The sequence below is a fragment of the Aquarana catesbeiana genome, linkage group LG01, assembly GCF_042186555.1.
Source record: "Aquarana catesbeiana isolate 2022-GZ linkage group LG01, ASM4218655v1, whole genome shotgun sequence".
Lineage (NCBI taxonomy): Eukaryota > Metazoa > Chordata > Amphibia > Anura > Ranidae > Aquarana > Aquarana catesbeiana.
In genome coordinates this window covers 105,689,710-105,708,954 of record NC_133324.1, presented here as the reverse complement: position 1 = coordinate 105,708,954, position 19,245 = coordinate 105,689,710, and the positions used below count along the sequence as shown (strand labels likewise).

At 39.0% G+C, this 19,245-nt stretch overlaps 1 non-coding gene and 1 pseudogene across 1 annotated transcript; both read right to left on the bottom strand.

Annotated features, from left to right (window-relative positions):
• Nucleotides 1-343: 343 nt before the first annotated feature.
• LOC141124305 (U1 spliceosomal RNA) lies at nucleotides 344-484 on the bottom strand (annotated as a pseudogene).
• An 11,099-nt stretch (nucleotides 485-11,583) lies between these two features.
• Nucleotides 11,584-11,748, bottom strand: LOC141124304 (U1 spliceosomal RNA). Its single transcript, XR_012240873.1, has one exon. It is a non-coding gene; the product is annotated as a U1 spliceosomal RNA (small nuclear RNA).
• Nucleotides 11,749-19,245: the final 7,497 nt, after the last annotated feature.

Below are 19,245 nucleotides of genomic sequence, written 5' to 3'. Positions count from 1 at the left end.
TGAAAATGTCTTTATGCACGCAAGGGGTTTACAACCAGGCTCCCAAGCTACACTGCAGCACACATATATTTGCATAGAGGGGCGGCGGACTAAGCATCCAGGCACGAGGCAGCTTTGTTCTGCGAAACTAGGCCCGCGGCGAGCCCATAGCATAGGGATATGGAAAGCATGCAGCATACAGATATGGGTTTGATGCAGGAGAAGTGGCTGACGCGTTGAACCCTCGTAGAAGGCCCCGCACAGACCCCACCTGAGACAGGAACAGGTGGCTGGAGGAAACCTTGTAGAAACGATAAAGGCCCCGTAGTTTATTTCGTCAAGCTGTCTTTTGACCAGGAATAATCAGGGGAAAGCGCGAACGCAGTCCCCCACTACCACAAATTATGCAGTCGAGTTTCCTGCATTTGAGGAAATCGCAGGGGTCAGCACAGCCGGAGTGCAATGGCCGAGCCTCGCCCTGGGAGAACCACCTTCATTTCGTTTTCGTTTTTTAAAAGCTTTATTAAGTCAATAAATTATATACAAGTTCACATTTCAACTTTACAATACTTTTTAACTGATATACATAAGTAAATGGAACAGAGTCCGCATATCATACACTACAATCTTTTTTCCATTACTTAGTTTGAAAATATAAACCATTTTTCCTGACACCAAAACTTGCTTTTGTTTGCAGAACTCTTTTCATCAAGCAAAACATATAAACGCATTGCACTAAAACTCAAAGATATGCATTCATTAACTGTTACCTCATTAGAATTAAAGATTATCTTGTTTCGGACTTTCCACAGAGCTTCTTTAAAAGAGTTTATCATTTTCCATAAAATCATACATTTAGCCTGTGGTATAGTCTCCACTTTGCCATAAAGAACCAGCTCATAGTTTAAATCTTTAATTCCCGCCACCTGTTCTAGAAGTGGTTTTACTTTCGTCCAAAGTTCTTTGGCATAAAAGCAATCCCACAGAAAATGCTTTACTGTCTCATTAGATCTACACGAGGACCTTGGACACTTAGCTGATGTTATCACGCCTCTCTTGTGCTGAAAGGCTTTGGTAGGTAGGCATTCGTGCACACAGGCCCATGCTAAATCTTTTTGACTATTAAAGAGCTGTTTATGACTGACTTTTGCCCAAACAGTTTTTACCTCCTCTTCTGGCATTTGAATGATAGGAATTAAAGTTTCAGCAGCATTAAAATGCAGTTTCAACTTCAATTTATCACAAAGGTCTTCTTGGGATTGATTACAAAGATTGAAGTCAGAGATGATAGTTTGCAAAATGCTATAAAACCATGGGGGGTTAAGGCAGAAAGGGCTTTTCAGAGATAAATTGTACCAACCATGTTTCCGAAAAGTAAACCCTGCTGCATATCTCAGAAAAAAAGACCAAAGTGCTTCTGTTTTATGGGCTTGAAGGCATAGAACCAAATATTTTGTATATACAAAGCGCTTTATATTTGGCATACCTTTCCCACCTTTTTCAGGTGGTTTTGTCATGTATATTCTTTTTAACCTCTCCATCTTTGAACCCCAAACAAAGAGAAAACATGTTCGTACAACCTGAGTCAGGTGTAATACTGATGGAGGAAAGGTGAGAGCTGTATACAATAAAATAGGTAACAGAACCATTTTAAGTAGTAAAATCCTCCCTTCAATGGTTAACTGTCGCATCTTCCAGCCTATAACCTTTCTGTTTATCCTTTCCATAACCACGTTCCATGACTCCTCTCCATCATTTTTAGAGGTAAAAATTGTGCCCAAGATTTTTATAGATTCCTTCTTTTGTATTGGGCAATCTAGAGAAGGCTTCCAATCTCCAATTTCCATCATGCTGCTTTTATTCAAATTTAATTTAAATCCAGAAGCGGCACAGAAATATTCTGTTCTTTTGATTGCCCTTTGAACAGATGTAGTGTTAGTACACAACATGGCAAGGTCATCCATGTAACCAGTTATTTTTACTTGCCGCCCTCCACTTCCTGGCACGTGAACTCCTCTGATCACCTTATCCTTTCTAATGGAGCATAACAGTGGCTCAATGGCACACACAAAAAGCAATGGCGACAAAGGACATCCTTGCTTGACACCACACTTTAAGCTAAAGCCTTCAGTCATGAAGCCATTGACTAAAACTTGACTGGTACACTTATTATATAAGGACCTTAATGAGGACAAAAAGCCCTCTGGAATGCCCATTTTGTGCAGAACATTAAAGAGATACACGTGAGATATGTGGTCAAAAGCTTTTTCAAAATCTAATGACAGAATTGCCAGAGGTTGCTTACGCTCTTCCATGTACCAAATAGAGTCCCTTATGAGGTTGGTAATATGGTGTATTCTACGCCCAGGGATACCGCACACCTGGTTACTATGGATCACTTTATCTATCACTCTTTTCAACCTGTTTGCCAGGATTTTAGCAAAGATTTTATAATCCAGGTTCAGGAGTGTTATAGGCCTCCAGTTCTTTAATTGGGTTTTGTCGCCCCCTTTTGGCAGTAGGGTAATGACTCCTCTCCTCCAAGAATGTGGCAGCTCTTTATAGAGAAAACATTTGCTAAATACATTTAGCAAGTCATTTTTTAAAATGTCCCAAAACTGCAAGTAAAATTCAACAGGCAACCCATCCAGCCCAGGTACTTTACTTTTTTGAAAACTCTTCATGGTTTTTAAAAGTTCATCTTCAGTTAAAAGCTCATTTAGGGACTTTGCATCATCTTGGTTTAGAACCATAGTTATATCTTTGAGTGTGTCATTCAGGAAATCGCTGTCAATGTTTTTGGTGTCATATAGGGATTGATAAAAAGTACAAACTTTTCCCATTATGCCACTCCTGGAATTCTCCCCCTCTATTTCTGTTATTATTTCCTTTGAAAGTGAAACCCTCCTAAAGAAGTACTTGGTACACTTTTCATTCTCTTCTACATGTTTTACACGGCTTTTAAAAATGACTTCCTTTGCTTTCTCTTCTAGACACTTTTTAATGTTCTCTTTTGCTGTAGAAATATTATCAGCTACATCACAGCCTATTCCTTTGAGTTTATACAAAGTTTGTAGCTGGGTATTTAGATTATCAAAAAATTCTCTTTTTTCTTTTGCCTTGTGAACCCCTAATTTAATGAAAAAACGTTTAATTCTCCCTTTTACTATATCCCACCATGTTAGAATATCACTAGCGTGCAACTTTTCTGTCTGCCACTCCTTAAATACTTTACTAAAATCCTTATACACTCCATCATCTTGTAGCAGGGAGGTGTTCAATTTCCAAAAGCCTCTTCCCACTTTTTGTTCAGCTGGGCTTGAAACCTTGAAAATCACCACCTTGTGGTCTGAAATAACATTCTCTTTATGAACGCATGTCAAGGGCACTAAAGACTTAGCAGCAAATATAAAGTCAATTCTTGATCCAGCATCTTTACCTTTCCATGTAACTCTCTCAGTTAAGGGTATATTTGTATTAAGGGTCATGAAAATATCTCTAAACTTGAAATCAGTTATCATTGCTTTCAAAAGGTTAGTTGATCTATCAGTCACTTTAACACCTGGACCATATCTATCTGCCCCATTTAAAGTACAATTAAAATCACCTGCTACAAGTGTTGGTTTAATATTTGCCATAAAGAGGTTCAAATTTTCAAACAGTTCAATACGGTCTTTTGTGTCTGGAGATGCATATACATTTAGGAGATCCCACTTAATACCATCAATAGAGACAGAAACAAACAAAACTCTCCCTGGCACAAGTTCTTGTATCTGGTGAATTTGTGCTGGCCCTTTAAAAAGAATAGCAACTCCTGCACTTTTATTCCCATTTGAGCCTGACCACACAGAAGGGCCATGAGTCCAGTCTTTTGCAAAAGTCTCATAATTGCTCATGTGTGGTATAGCACATTCTTGCAGGAAAAAAACACTTACATTAAAAGCCGCCAGAAAGTTAAACACAGTTATGCGTCTTAGCTGACTTTTTATGCAGTGCACGTTAAAGGTTAAGCCTTCTAACACAGCCATGGTGAAATAAGGTAGAGATTCCTAATCCAGACTTACTCAGAAATCCATATTGCCCTCTGAAGGATCCATTCCCATGACTTTTTCCAATTGGTGGACTAAATCAGTGTTTAAGAAATTCTGCTTAGGAGATGCCGGGCTGACTGAATTAATAGGAATCTCATTATCAAAGAATAGGTCTTCTAACGAATAGTCCACTGGAAGGGGGCTGGGCTCCATTTTCTCTGTATCTGTACTAGCAGAGGATTTTACAACCTCTGCCCATGACTTTTTCCCAGCTTGTATATCCATCCTTGCTCCAATCGCAGCTGGTGATCCTGTTCGTAGTTTCTTGGCCTTTGACTTTCCATCTTGCTGTGCATCTTCATCCCCAGGGCACTTGCCTTTTTCCAAAGCCTGCTTTCCTTCTCTGGATCTTCCTGATTGTTTTGTCATATATTTTAAACGTTGCTCCTTTCCATTTTCTCCCTGCAAGGATACAGCCTCCATTTTCTGCAAGACAGACTTTTCTTCCTCTTGCACAAACACCTGGTGTGATACTGAACTTTCTGCTGTGACAGGTATTTTTGCTTTAGAAATGTCAGAAATTAATCCAGCTGCAGGATTTTCCAAGTCAACAGCAGGGGGCGCTGGATCAGCTGAATTTTCCCGCTCAGATGATTTTACCTCAGATGATTTTACCTCAGGATTAGCTGTAACAGCCTGCTTTAATGTCTCTGTGTTGTTACGATGGGGACAGTTTGAATAAACATGTCCAGGACAAAGGCAGAAATTACATCTTTTAATTTTAGAACATGCTAGAGTTTCATGTTCAAAAGAGTCACAATTCCTGCATCTATGTCTCTCTTTGCATAGCTCAGTTGTGTGGCCATATACATGGCATATGCGACAGAAACTGCCCATTCCATCAAAAAATAAATCCCCGTTATGCTTTCCAATGCTAAAGCAAGCTGGGGGAAGAATGTCTTTTTTAAATGACACAAGATATTTCCTTTTTCCAGTCCACAACCCAAACTGGTTAGTAATTTTATGTAGAAATTTTACCTTGTCACAAAACAGGGAAAGCCAGCTGGTAATGTCTTCCTGAGGTAAATTTGGGTTATACATTTTCAGCACAAGCGATTGTAAATTCTCTTCCTCATAATGTGGAGTCACCTTTACACAGTCCAATAACTTATCATTGCAATACTGCTGCGATTTCCTCACAAAATCAAGGCAGGTTCTCTTATTAATAAATGTAACATCATAAACTCCTCTTACATGGTAATCCTGTAGTGCAAGAATCTTATCCGGTGTTAACTGGAACAGTCCAAACAGCAAATCTTTGACAATATATTCCAGGCCTCTTTCTTGTCTTTTCTCAGCTTCAAACTCTAGTCTGACAGAATTATTCACCCGCGCATAAGCCGGAACATTTGCGTTTTTGGCCGCCGCCATAACAGAAGTTTACCCTCCTCCCTCAGCAGAACTGCAGGGCTGAGGTGAATTCAGCAGGGAAGTAACCAGCAGGCACTCTTTAGGAAAATGTCCTTAACCAGTGACAGCATGAAACAGTGAAACTGTCAGTCTCACAGCCAGGGGAGAACACTCCACAGAGTAGTGCAGCCAGCGATACTATCCAAACAGCTCAAGAACCACCTTCATTTTGTTTTTTAAAAGCTTTATTAAGTCAATAAATAATATACAAGTTCACATTTCAACTTTACAATACTTTTTAACTGATATACATAAGTAAATGGAACTTCATTCGTTTTTCGTTTTTTAAAAGCTTTATTAAGTCAATAAATTATATACAAGTTCACATTTCAACTTTACAATACTTTTTAACTGATATACATAAGTAAATGGAACAGAGTTCGCATATCATACACTACAATCTTTTTTCCATTACTTAGTTTGAAAATATAAACCATTTTTCCTGACACCAAAACTTGCTTTTGTTTGCAGAACTCTTTTCATCAAGCAAAACATATAAACGCATTGCACTAAAACTCAAAGATATGCATTCATTAACTGTTACCTCATTAGAATTAAAGATTATCTTGTTTCGGACTTTCCACAGAGCTTCTTTAAAAGAGTTTATCATTTTCCATAAAATCATACATTTAGCCTGTGGTATAGTCTCCATTTTGCCATAAAGAACCAGCTCATAGTTTAAATCTTTAATTCCCGCCACCTGTTCCAGAAGTGGTTTTACTTTCGTCCAAAGTTCTTTGGCATAAAAGCAATCCCACAGAAAATGCTTTACTGTCTCATTAGATCTACACGAGGACCTTGGACACTTAGCTGATGTTATCACGCCTCGCTTGTGCTGAAAGGCTTTGGTAGGTAGGCATTCGTGCACACAGGCCCATGCTAAATCTTTTTGACTATTAAAGAGCTGTTTATGACTGACTTTTGCCCAAACAGTTTTTACCTCCTCTTCTGGCATTTGAATGATAGGAATTAAAGTTTCAGCAGCATTAAAATGCAGTTTCAACTTCAATTTATCACAAAGGTCTTCTTGGGATTTATTACAAAGATTGAAGTCAGAGATGATAGTTTGCAAAATGCTATAAAACCATGGGGGGTTAAGGCAGAAAGGGCTTTTCAGAGATAAATTGTACCAACCATGTTTCCGAAAAGTAAACCCTGCTGCATATCTCAGAAAAAAAGACCAAAGTGCTTCTGTTTTATGGGCTTGAAGGCATAGAACCAAATATTTTGTATATACAAAGCGCTTTATATTTGGCATACCTTTCCCACCTTTTTCAGGTGGTTTTGTCATGTATATTCTTTTTAACCTCTCCATCTTTGAACCCCAAACAAAGAGAAAACATGTTCGTACAACCTGAGTCAGGTGTAATACTGATGGGGGAAAGGTGAGAGCTGTATACAATAAAATAGGTAACAGAACCATTTTAAGTAGTAAAATCCTCCCTTCAATGGTTAACTGTCGCATCTTCCAGCCTATAACCTTTCTGTTTATCCTTTCCATAACCACGTTCCATGACTCCTCTCCATCATTTTTAGAGGTAAAAATTGTGCCCAAGATTTTTATAGATTCCTTCTTTTGTATTGGGCAATCTAGAGAAGGCTTCCAATCTCCAATTTCCATCATGCCGCTTTTATTCAAATTTAATTTAAATCCAGAAGCGGCACAGAAATATTCTGTTCTTTTGATTGCCCTTTGAACAGATGTAGTGTTAGTACACAACATGGCAAGGTCATCCATGTAACCAGTTATTTTTACTTGCCGCCCTCCACTTCCTGGCACGTGAACTCCTCTGATCACCTTATCCTTTCTAATGGAGCATAACAGTGGCTCAATGGCACACACAAAAAGCAATGGCGACAAAGGACATCCTTGCTTGACACCACACTTTAAGCTAAAGCCTTCAGTCATGAAGCCATTGACTAAAACTTGACTGGTACACTTATTATATAAGGACCTTAATGAGGACAAAAAGCCCTCTGGAATGCCCATTTTGTGCAGAACATTAAAGAGATACACGTGAGATATGTGGTCAAAAGCTTTTTCAAAATCTAATGACAGAATTGCCAGAGGTTGCTTACGCTCTTCCATGTACCAAATAGAGTCCCTTATGAGGTTGGTAATATGGTGTATTCTACGCCCAGGGATACCGCACACCTGGTTACTATGGATCACTTTATCTATCACTCTTTTCAACCTGTTTGCCAGGATTTTAGCAAAGATTTTATAATCCAGGTTCAGGAGTGTTATAGGCCTCCAGTTCTTTAATTGGGTTTTGTCGCCCCCTTTTGGCAGTAGGGTAATGACTCCTCTCCTCCAAGAATGTGGCAGCTCTTTATAGAGAAAACATTTGCTAAATACATTTAGCAAGTCATTTTTTAAAATGTCCCAAAACTGCAAGTAAAATTCAACAGGCAAACCATCCAGCCCAGGTACTTTACTTTTTTGAAAACTCTTCATGGTTTTTAAAAGTTCATCTTCAGTTAAAAGCTCATTTAGGGACTTTGCATCATCTTGGTTTAGAACCATAGTTATATCTTTGAGTGTGTCATTCAGGAAATCGCTGTCAATGTTTTTGGTGTCATATAGGGATTGATAAAAAGTACAAACTTTTCCCATTATGCCACTCCTGGAATTCTCCCCCTCTATTTCTGTTATTATTTCCTTTGAAAGTGAAACCCTCCTAAAGAAGTACTTGGTACACTTTTCATTCTCTTCTACATGTTTTACACGGCTTTTAAAAATGACTTCCTTTGCTTTCTCTTCTAGACACTTTTTAATGTTCTCTTTTGCTGTAGAAATATTATCAGCTACATCACAGCCTATTCCTTTGAGTTTATACAAAGTTTGTAGCTGGGTATTTAGATTATCAAAAAATTCTCTTTTTTCTTTTGCCTTGTGAACCCCTAATTTAATGAAAAAACGTTTAATTCTCCCTTTTACTATATCCCACCATGTTAGAATATCACTAGCGTGCAACTTTTCTGTCTGCCACTCCTTAAATACTTTACTAAAATCCTTATACACTCCATCATCTTGTAGCAGGGAGGTGTTCAATTTCCAAAAGCCTCTTCCCACTTTTTGTTCAGCTGGGCTTGAAACCTTGAAAATCACCACCTTGTGGTCTGAAATAACATTCTCTTTATGAACGCATGTCAAGGGCACTAAAGACTTAGCAGCAAATATAAAGTCAATTCTTGATCTAGCATCTTTACCTTTCCATGTAACTCTCTCAGTTAAGGGTATATTTGTATTAAGGGTCATGAAAATATCTCTAAACTTGAAATCAGTTATCATTGCTTTCAAAAGGTTAGTTGATCTATCAGTCACTTTAACACCTGGACCATATCTATCTGCCCCATTTAAAGTACAATTAAAATCACCTGCTACAAGTGTTGGTTTAATATTTGCCATAAAGAGGTTCAAATTTTCAAACAGTTCAATACGGTCTTTTGTATCTGGAGATGCATATACATTTAGGAGATCCCACTTAATACCATCAATAGAGACAGAAACAAACAAAACTCTCCCTGGCACAAGTTCTTGTATCTGGTGAATTTGTGCTGGCCCTTTAAAAAGAATAGCAACTCCTGCACTTTTATTCCCATTTGAGCCTGACCACACAGAAGGGCCATGAGTCCAGTCTTTTGCAAAAGTCTCATAATTGCTCATGTGTGGTATAGCACATTCTTGCAGGAAAAAAACACTTACATTAAAAGCCGCCAGAAAGTTAAACACAGTTATGCGTCTTAGCTGACTTTTTATGCAGTGCACGTTAAAGGTTAAGCCTTCTAACACAGCCATGGTGAAATAAGGTAGAGATTCCTAATCCAGACTTACTCAGAAATCCATATTGCCCTCTGAAGGATCCATTCCCATGACTTTTTCCAATTGGTGGACTAAATCAGTGTTTAAGAAATTCTGCTTAGGAGATGCCGGGCTGACTGAATTAATAGGAATCTCATTATCAAAGAATAGGTCTTCTAACGAATAGTCCACTGGAAGGGGGCTGGGCTCCATTTTCTCTGTATCTGTACTAGCAGAGGATTTTACAACCTCTGCCCATGACTTTTTCCCAGCTTGTATATCCATCCTTGCTCCAATCGCAGCTGGTGATCCTGTTCGTAGTTTCTTGGCCTTTGACTTTCCATCTTGCTGTGCATCTTCATCCCCAGGGCACTTGCCTTTTTCCAAAGCCTGCTTTCCTTCTCTGGATCTTCCTGATTGTTTTGTCATATATTTTAAACGTTGCTCCTTTCCATTTTCTCCCTGCAAGGATACAGCCTCCATTTTCTGCAAGACAGACTTTTCTTCCTCTTGCACAAACACCTGGTGTGATACTGAACTTTCTGCTGTGACAGGTATTTTTGCTTTAGAAATGTCAGAAATTAATCCAGCTGCAGGATTTTCCAAGTCAACAGCAGGGGGCGCTGGATCAGCTGAATTTTCCCGCTCAGATGATTTTACCTCAGATGATTTTACCTCAGGATTAGCTGTAACAGCCTGCTTTAATGTCTCTGTGTTGTTACGATGGGGACAGTTTGAATAAACATGTCCAGGACAAAGGCAGAAATTACATCTTTTAATTTTAGAACATGCTAGAGTTTCATGTTCAAAAGAGTCACAATTCCTGCATCTATGTCTCTCTTTGCATAGCTCAGTTGTGTGGCCATATACATGGCATATGCGACAGAAACTGCCCATTCCATCAAAAAATAAATCCCCGTTATGCTTTCCAATGCTAAAGCAAGCTGGGGGAAGAATGTCTTTTTTAAATGACACAAGATATTTCCTTTTTCCAGTCCACAACCCAAACTGGTTAGTAATTTTATGTAGAAATTTTACCTTGTCACAAAACAGGGAAAGCCAGCTGGTAATGTCTTCCTGAGGTAAATTTGGGTTATACATTTTCAGCACAAGCGATTGTAAATTCTCTTCCTCATAATGTGGAGTCACCTTTACACAGTCCAATAACTTATCATTGCAATACTGCTGCGATTTCCTCACAAAATCAAGGCAGGTTCTCTTATTAATAAATGTAACATCATAAACTCCTCTTACATGGTAATCCTGTAGTGCAAGAATCTTATCCGGTGTTAACTGGAACAGTCCAAACAGCAAATCTTTGACAATATATTCCAGGCCTCTTTCTTGTCTTTTCTCAGCTTCAAACTCTAGTCTGACAGAATTATTCACCCGCGCATAAGCCGGAACATTTGCGTTTTTGGCCGCCGCCATAACAGAAGTTTACCCTCCTCCCTCAGCAGAACTGCAGGGCTGAGGTGAATTCAGCAGGGAAGTAACCAGCAGGCACTCTTTAGGAAAATGTCCTTAACCAGTGACAGCATGAAACAGTGAAACTGTCAGTCTCACAGCCAGGGGAGAACACTCCACAGAGTAGTGCAGCCAGCGATACTATCCAAACAGCTCAAGAACCACCTTCATTTTGTTTTTTAAAAGCTTTATTAAGTCAATAAATAATATACAAGTTCACATTTCAACTTTACAATACTTTTTAACTGATATACATAAGTAAATGGAACTTCATGATCATGGTATCTCCCCTGCCAGGTAAGTATGAGTTGGAATGGTCACTCTAGCACCCCCCGGTCAGGGGCACGCCTCCACCAGGTTATGGAGGGGCTTTCTGGGTGCCTGCTGGCAAACTAGCCTCAGTCGCAGCTATTCCATCTGCAAGGCACATTGTCCCTGTGAACAGTCAGGCGTATTGGTTCCTTTTTGGTAGCCCTCCTGGGAAGCCTCTGAAAATGTCTTTATGCACGCAAGGGGTTTACAACCAGGCTCCCAAGCTACACTGCAGCACACATATATTTGCATAGAGGGGCGGCGACTAAGCATCCAGGCACGAGGCAGCTTTGTTCTGCGAAACTAGGCCCGCGGCGAGCCCATAGCATAGGGATATGGAAAGCATGCAACATACAGATATGGGTTTGATGCAGGAGAAGTGGCTGACGCGTTGAACCCTCGTAGAAGGCCCCGCACAGACCCCACCTGAGACAGGAACAGGTGGCTGGAGGAAACCTTGTAGAAACGATAAAGGCCCCGTAGTTTCTTTCGTCAAGCTGTCTTTTGACCAGGAATAATCAGGGGAAAGCGCGAACGCAGTCCCCCACTACCACAAATTATGCAGTCGAGTTTCCTGCATTTGAGGAAATCGCAGGGGTCAGCACAGCCGGAGTGCAATGGCCGAGCCTCGCCCTGGGAGAACCACCTTCATTTCGTTTTTTAAAAGCTTTATTAAGTCAATAAATTATATACAAGTTCACATTTCAACTTTACAATACTTTTTAACTGATATACATAAGTAAATGGAACAGAGTTCGCATATCATACACTACAATCTTTTTTCCATTACTTAGTTTGAAAATATAAACCATTTTTCCTGACACCAAAACTTGCTTTTGTTTGCAGAACTCTTTTCATCAAGCAAAACATATAAACGCATTGCACTAAAACTCAAAGATATGCATTCATTAACTGTTACCTCATTAGAATTAAAGATTATCTTGTTTCGGACTTTCCACAGAGCTTCTTTAAAAGAGTTTATCATTTTCCATAAAATCATACATTTAGCCTGTGGTATAGTCTCCACTTTGCCATAAAGAACCAGCTCATAGTTTAAATCTTTAATTCCCGCCACCTGTTCTAGAAGTGGTTTTACTTTCGTCCAAAGTTCTTTGGCATAAAAGCAATCCCACAGAAAATGCTTTACTGTCTCATTAGATCTACACGAGGACCTTGGACACTTAGCTGATGTTATCACGCCTCTCTTGTGCTGAAAGGCTTTGGTAGGTAGGCATTCGTGCACACAGGCCCATGCTAAATCTTTTTGACTATTAAAGAGCTGTTTATGACTGACTTTTGCCCAAACAGTTTTTACCTCCTCTTCTGGCATTTGAATGATAGGAATTAAAGTTTCAGCAGCATTAAAATGCAGTTTCAACTTCAATTTATCACAAAGGTCTTCTTGGGATTTATTACAAAGATTGAAGTCAGAGATGATAGTTTGCAAAATGCTATAAAACCATGGGGGGTTAAGGCAGAAAGGGCTTTTCAGAGATAAATTGTACCAACCATGTTTCCGAAAAGTAAACCCTGCTGCATATCTCAGAAAAAAAGACCAAAGTGCTTCTGTTTTATGGGCTTGAAGGCATAGAACCAAATATTTTGTATATACAAAGCGCTTTATATTTGGCATACCTTTCCCACCTTTTTCAGGTGGTTTTGTCATGTATATTCTTTTTAACCTCTCCATCTTTGAACCCCAAACAAAGAGAAAACATGTTCGTACAACCTGAGTCAGGTGTAATACTGATGGAGGAAAGGTGAGAGCTGTATACAATAAAATAGGTAACAGAACCATTTTAAGTAGTAAAATCCTCCCTTCAATGGTTAACTGTCGCATCTTCCAGCCTATAACCTTTCTGTTTATCCTTTCCATAACCACGTTCCATGACTCCTCTCCATCATTTTTAGAGGTAAAAATTGTGCCCAAGATTTTTATAGATTCCTTCTTTTGTATTGGGCAATCTAGAGAAGGCTTCCAATCTCCAATTTCCATCATGCTGCTTTTATTCAAATTTAATTTAAATCCAGAAGCGGCACAGAAATATTCTGTTCTTTTGATTGCCCTTTGAACAGATGTAGTGTTAGTACACAACATGGCAAGGTCGTCCATGTAACCAGTTATTTTTACTTGCCGCCCTCCACTTCCTGGCACGTGAACTCCTCTGATCACCTTATCCTTTCTAATGGAGCATAACAGTGGCTCAATGGCACACACAAAAAGCAATGGCGACAAAGGACATCCTTGCTTGACACCACACTTTAAGCTAAAGCCTTCAGTCATGAAGCCATTGACTAAAACTTGACTGGTACACTTATTATATAAGGACCTTAATGAGGACAAAAAGCCCTCTGGAATGCCCATTTTGTGCAGAACATTAAAGAGATACACGTGAGATATGTGGTCAAAAGCTTTTTCAAAATCTAATGACAGAATTGCCAGAGGTTGCTTACGCTCTTCCATGTACCAAATAGAGTCCCTTATGAGGTTGGTAATATGGTGTATTCTACGCCCAGGGATACCGCACACCTGGTTACTATGGATCACTTTATCTATCACTCTTTTCAACCTGTTTGCCAGGATTTTAGCAAAGATTTTATAATCCAGGTTCAGGAGTGTTATAGGCCTCCAGTTCTTTAATTGGGTTTTGTCGCCCCCTTTTGGCAGTAGGGTAATGACTCCTCTCCTCCAAGAATGTGGCAGCTCTTTATAGAGAAAACATTTGCTAAATACATTTAGCAAGTCATTTTTTAAAATGTCCCAAAACTGCAAGTAAAATTCAACAGGCAACCCATCCAGCCCAGGTACTTTACTTTTTTGAAAACTCTTCATGGTTTTTAAAAGTTCATCTTCAGTTAAAAGCTCATTTAGGGACTTTGCATCATCTTGGTTTAGAACCATAGTTATATCTTTGAGTGTGTCATTCAGGAAATCGCTGTCAATGTTTTTGGTGTCATATAGGGATTGATAAAAAGTACAAACTTTTCCCATTATGCCACTCCTGGAATTCTCCCCCTCTATTTCTGTTATTATTTCCTTTGAAAGTGAAACCCTCCTAAAGAAGTACTTGGTACACTTTTCATTCTCTTCTACATGTTTTACACGGCTTTTAAAAATGACTTCCTTTGCTTTCTCTTCTAGACACTTTTTAATGTTCTCTTTTGCTGTAGAAATATTATCAGCTACATCACAGCCTATTCCTTTGAGTTTATACAAAGTTTGTAGCTGGGTATTTAGATTATCAAAAAATTCTCTTTTTTCTTTTGCCTTGTGAACCCCTAATTTAATGAAAAAACGTTTAATTCTCCCTTTTACTATATCCCACCATGTTAGAATATCACTAGCGTGCAACTTTTCTGTCTGCCACTCCTTAAATACTTTACTAAAATCCTTATACACTCCATCATCTTGTAGCAGGGAGGTGTTCAATTTCCAAAAGCCTCTTCCCACTTTTTGTTCAGCTGGGCTTGAAACCTTGAAAATCACCACCTTGTGGTCTGAAATAACATTCTCTTTATGAACGCATGTCAAGGGCACTAAAGACTTAGCAGCAAATATAAAGTCAATTCTTGATCCAGCATCTTTACCTTTCCATGTAACTCTCTCAGTTAAGGGTATATTTGTATTAAGGGTCATGAAAATATCTCTAAACTTGAAATCAGTTATCATTGCTTTCAAAAGGTTAGTTGATCTATCAGTCACTTTAACACCTGGACCATATCTATCTGCCCCATTTAAAGTACAATTAAAATCACCTGCTACAAGTGTTGGTTTAATATTTGCCATAAAGAGGTTCAAATTTTCAAACAGTTCAATACGGTCTTTTGTGTCTGGAGATGCATATACATTTAGGAGATCCCACTTAATACCATCAATAGAGACAGAAACAAACAAAACTCTCCCTGGCACAAGTTCTTGTATCTGGTGAATTTGTGCTGGCCCTTTAAAAAGAATAGCAATTCCTGCACTTTTATTCCCATTTGAGCCTGACCACACAGAAGGGCCATGAGTCCAGTCTTTTGCAAAAGTCTCATAATTGCTCATGTGTGGTATAGCACATTCTTGCAGGAAAAAAACACTTACATTAAAAGCCGCCAGAAAGTTAAACACAGTTATGCGTCTTAGCTGACTTTTTATGCAGTGCACGTTAAAGGTTAAGCCTTCTAACACAGCCATGGTGAAATAAGGTAGAGATTCCTAATCCAGACTTACTCAGAAATCCATATTGCCCTCTGAAGGATCCATTCCCATGACTTTTTCCAATTGGTGGACTAAATCAGTGTTTAAGAAATTCTGCTTAGGAGATGCCGGGCTGACTGAATTAATAGGAATCTCATTATCAAAGAATAGGTCTTCTAACAAATAGTCCACTGGAAGGGGGCTGGGCTCCATTTTCTCTGTATCTGTACTAGCAGAGGATTTTACAACCTCTGCCCATGACTTTTTTCCAGCTTGTATATCCATCCTTGCTCCAATCGCAGCTGGTGATCCTGTTCGTAGTTTCTTGGCCTTTGACTTTCCATCTTGCTGTGCATCTTCATCCCCAGGGCACTTGCCTTTTTCCAAAGCCTGCTTTCCTTCTCTGGATCTTCCTGATTGTTTTGTCATATATTTTAAACGTTGCTCCTTTCCATTTTCTCCCTGCAAGGATACAGCCTCCATTTTCTGCAAGACAGACTTTTCTTCCTCTTGCACAAACACCTGGTGTGATACTGAACTTTCTGCTGTGACAGGTATTTTTGCTTTAGAAATGTCAGAAATTAATCCAGCTGCAGGATTTTCCAAGTCAACAGCAGGGGGCGCTGGATCAGCTGAATTTTCCCGCTCAGATGATTTTACCTCAGGATTAGCTGTAACAGCCTGCTTTAATGTCTCTGTGTTGTTACGATGGGGACAGTTTGAATAAACATGTCCAGGACAAAGGCAGAAATTACATCTTTTAATTTTAGAACATGCTAGAGTTTCATGCTCAAAAGAGTCACAATTCCTGCATCTATGTCTCTCTTTACATAGCTCAGTTGTGTGGCCATATACATGGCATATGCGACAGAAACTGCCCATTCCATCAAAAAATAAATCCCCGTTATGCTTTCCAATGCTAAAGCGAGCTGGGGGAAGAATGTCTTTTTTAAATGACACAAGATATTTCCTTTTTCCAGTCCACAACCCAAACTGGTTAGTAATTTTATGTAGAAATTTTACCTTGTCACAAAACAGGGAAAGCCAGCTGGTAATGTCTTCCTGAGGTAAATTTGGGTTATACATTTTCAGCACAAGCGATTGTAAATTCTCTTCCTCATAATGTGGAGTCACCTTTACACAGTCCAATAACTTATCATTGCAATACTGCTGCGATTTCCTCACAAAATCAAGGCAGGTTCTCTTATTAATAAATGTAACATCATAAACTCCTCTTACATGATAATCTTGTAGTGCAAGAATCTTATCCGGTGTTAACTGGAACAGTCCAAACAGCAAATCTTTGACAATATATTCCAGGCCTCTTTCTTGTCTTTTCTCAGCTTCAAACTCTAGTCTGACAGAATTATTCACCCGCGCATAAGCCGGAACATTTGCGTTTTTGGCCGCCGCCATAACAGAAGTTTACCTTCCTCCCTCAGCAGAACTGCAGGGCTGAGGTGAATTCAGCAGGGAAGTAACCAGCATGCACTCTTTAGGAAAATGTCCTTAACCAGTGACAGCATGAAACAGTGAAACTGTCAGCCTCACAGCCAGGGGAGAACACTCCACAGAGTAGCGCAGCCAGCGATACTATCCAAACAGCTCAAGAACCACCTTCATTTCGTTTTTCGTTTTTTAAATGCTTTATTAAGTCAATAAATAATATACAAGTTCACATTTCAACTTTACAATACTTTTTAACTGATATACATAAGTAAATGGAACAGAGTTCGCATATCATACACTACAATCTTTTTTCCATTACTTAGTTTGAAAATATAAACCATTTTTCCTGACACCAAAACTTGCTTTTGTTTGCAGAACTCTTTTCATCAAGCAAAACATATAAACGCATTGCACTAAAACTCAAAGATATGCATTCATTAACTGTTACCTCATTAGAATTAAAGATTATCTTGTTTCGGACTTTCCACAGAGCTTCTTTAAAAGAGTTTATCATTTTCCATAAAATCATACATTTAGCCTGTGGTATAGTCTCCATTTTGCCATAAAGAACCAGCTCATAGTTTAAATCTTTAATTCCCGCCACCTGTTCCAGAAGTGGTTTTACTTTCGTCCAAAGTTCTTTGGCATAAAAGCAATCCCACAGAAAATGCTTTACTGTCTCATTAGATCTACACGAGGACCTTGGACACTTAGCTGATGTTATCACGCCTCGCTTGTGCTGAAAGGCTTTGGTAGGTAGGCATTCGTGCACACAGGCCCATGCTAAATCTTTTTGACTATTAAAGAGCTGTTTATGACTGACTTTTGCCCAAACAGTTTTTACCTCCTCTTCTGGCATTTGAATGATAGGAATTAAAGTTTCAGCAGCATTAAAATGCAGTTTCAACTTCAATTTATCACAAAGGTCTTCTTGGGATTTATTACAAAGATTGAAGTCAGAGATGATAGTTTGCAAAATGCTATAAAACCATGGGGGGTTAAGGCAGAAAGGGCTTTTCAGAGATAAATTGTACCAACCATGTTTCCGAAAAGTAAACCCTGCTGCATATCTCAGAAAAAAAGACCAAAGTGCTTCTGTTTTATGGGCTTGAAGGCATAGAACCAAATATTTTGTATATACAAAGCGCTTTATATTTGGCATACCTTTCCCACCTTTTTCAGGTGGTTTTGTCATGTATATTCTTTTTAACCTCTCCATCTTTGAACCCCAAACAAAGAGAAAACATGTTCGTACAACCTGAGTCAGGTGTAATACTGATGGAGGAAAGGTGAGAGCTGTATACAATAAAATAGGTAACAGAACCATTTTAAGTAGTAAAATCCTCCCTTCAATGGTTAACTGTCGCATCTTCCAGCCTATAACCTTTCTGTTTATCCTTTCCATAACCACGTTCCATGACTCCTCTCCATCATTTTTAGAGGTAAAAATTGTGCCCAAGATTTTTATAGATTCCTTCTTTTGTATTGGGCAATCTAGAGAAGGCTTCCAATCTCCAATTTCCATCATGCTGCTTTTATTCAAATTTAATTTAAATCCAGAAGCGGCACAGAAATATTCTGTTCTTTTGATTGCCCTTTGAACAGATGTAGTGTTAGTACACAACATGGCAAGGTCATCCATGTAACCAGTTATTTTTACTTGCCGCCCTCCACTTCCTGGCACGTGAACTCCTCTGATCACCTTATCCTTTCTAATGGAGCATAACAGTGGCTCAATGGCACACACAAAAAGCAATGGCGACAAAGGACATCCTTGCTTGACACCACACTTTAAGCTAAAGCCTTCAGTCATGAAGCCATTGACTAAAACTTGACTGGTACACTTATTATATAAGGACCTTAATGAGGACAAAAAGCCCTCTGGAATGCCCATTTTGTGCAGAACATTAAAGAGATACACGTGAGATATGTGGTCAAAAGCTTTTTCAAAATCTAATGACAGAATTGCCAGAGGTTGCTTACGCTCTTCCATGTACCAAATAGAGTCCCTTATGAGGTTGGTAATATGGTGTATTCTACGCCCAGGGATACCGCACACCTGGTTACTATGGATCACTTTATCTATCACTCTTTTCAACCTGTTTGCCAGGATTTTAGCAAAGATTTTATAATCCAGGTTCAGGAGTGTTATAGGCCTCCAGTTCTTTAATTGGGTTTTGTCGCCCCCTTTTGGCAGTAGGGTAATGACTCCTCTCCTCCAAGAATGTGGCAGCTCTTTATAGAGAAAACATTTGCTAAATACATTTAGCAAGTCATTTTTTAAAATGTCCCAAAACTGCAAGTAAAATTCAACAGGCAACCCATCCAGCCCAGGTACTTTACTTTTTTGAAAACTCTTCATGGTTTTTAAAAGTTCATCTTCAGTTAAAAGCTCATTTAGGGACTTTGCATCATCTTGGTTTAGAACCATAGTTATATCTTTGAGTGTGTCATTCAGGAAATCGCTGTCAATGTTTTTGGTGTCATATAGGGATTGATAAAAAGTACAAACTTTTCCCATTATGCCACTCCTGGAATTCTCCCCCTCTATT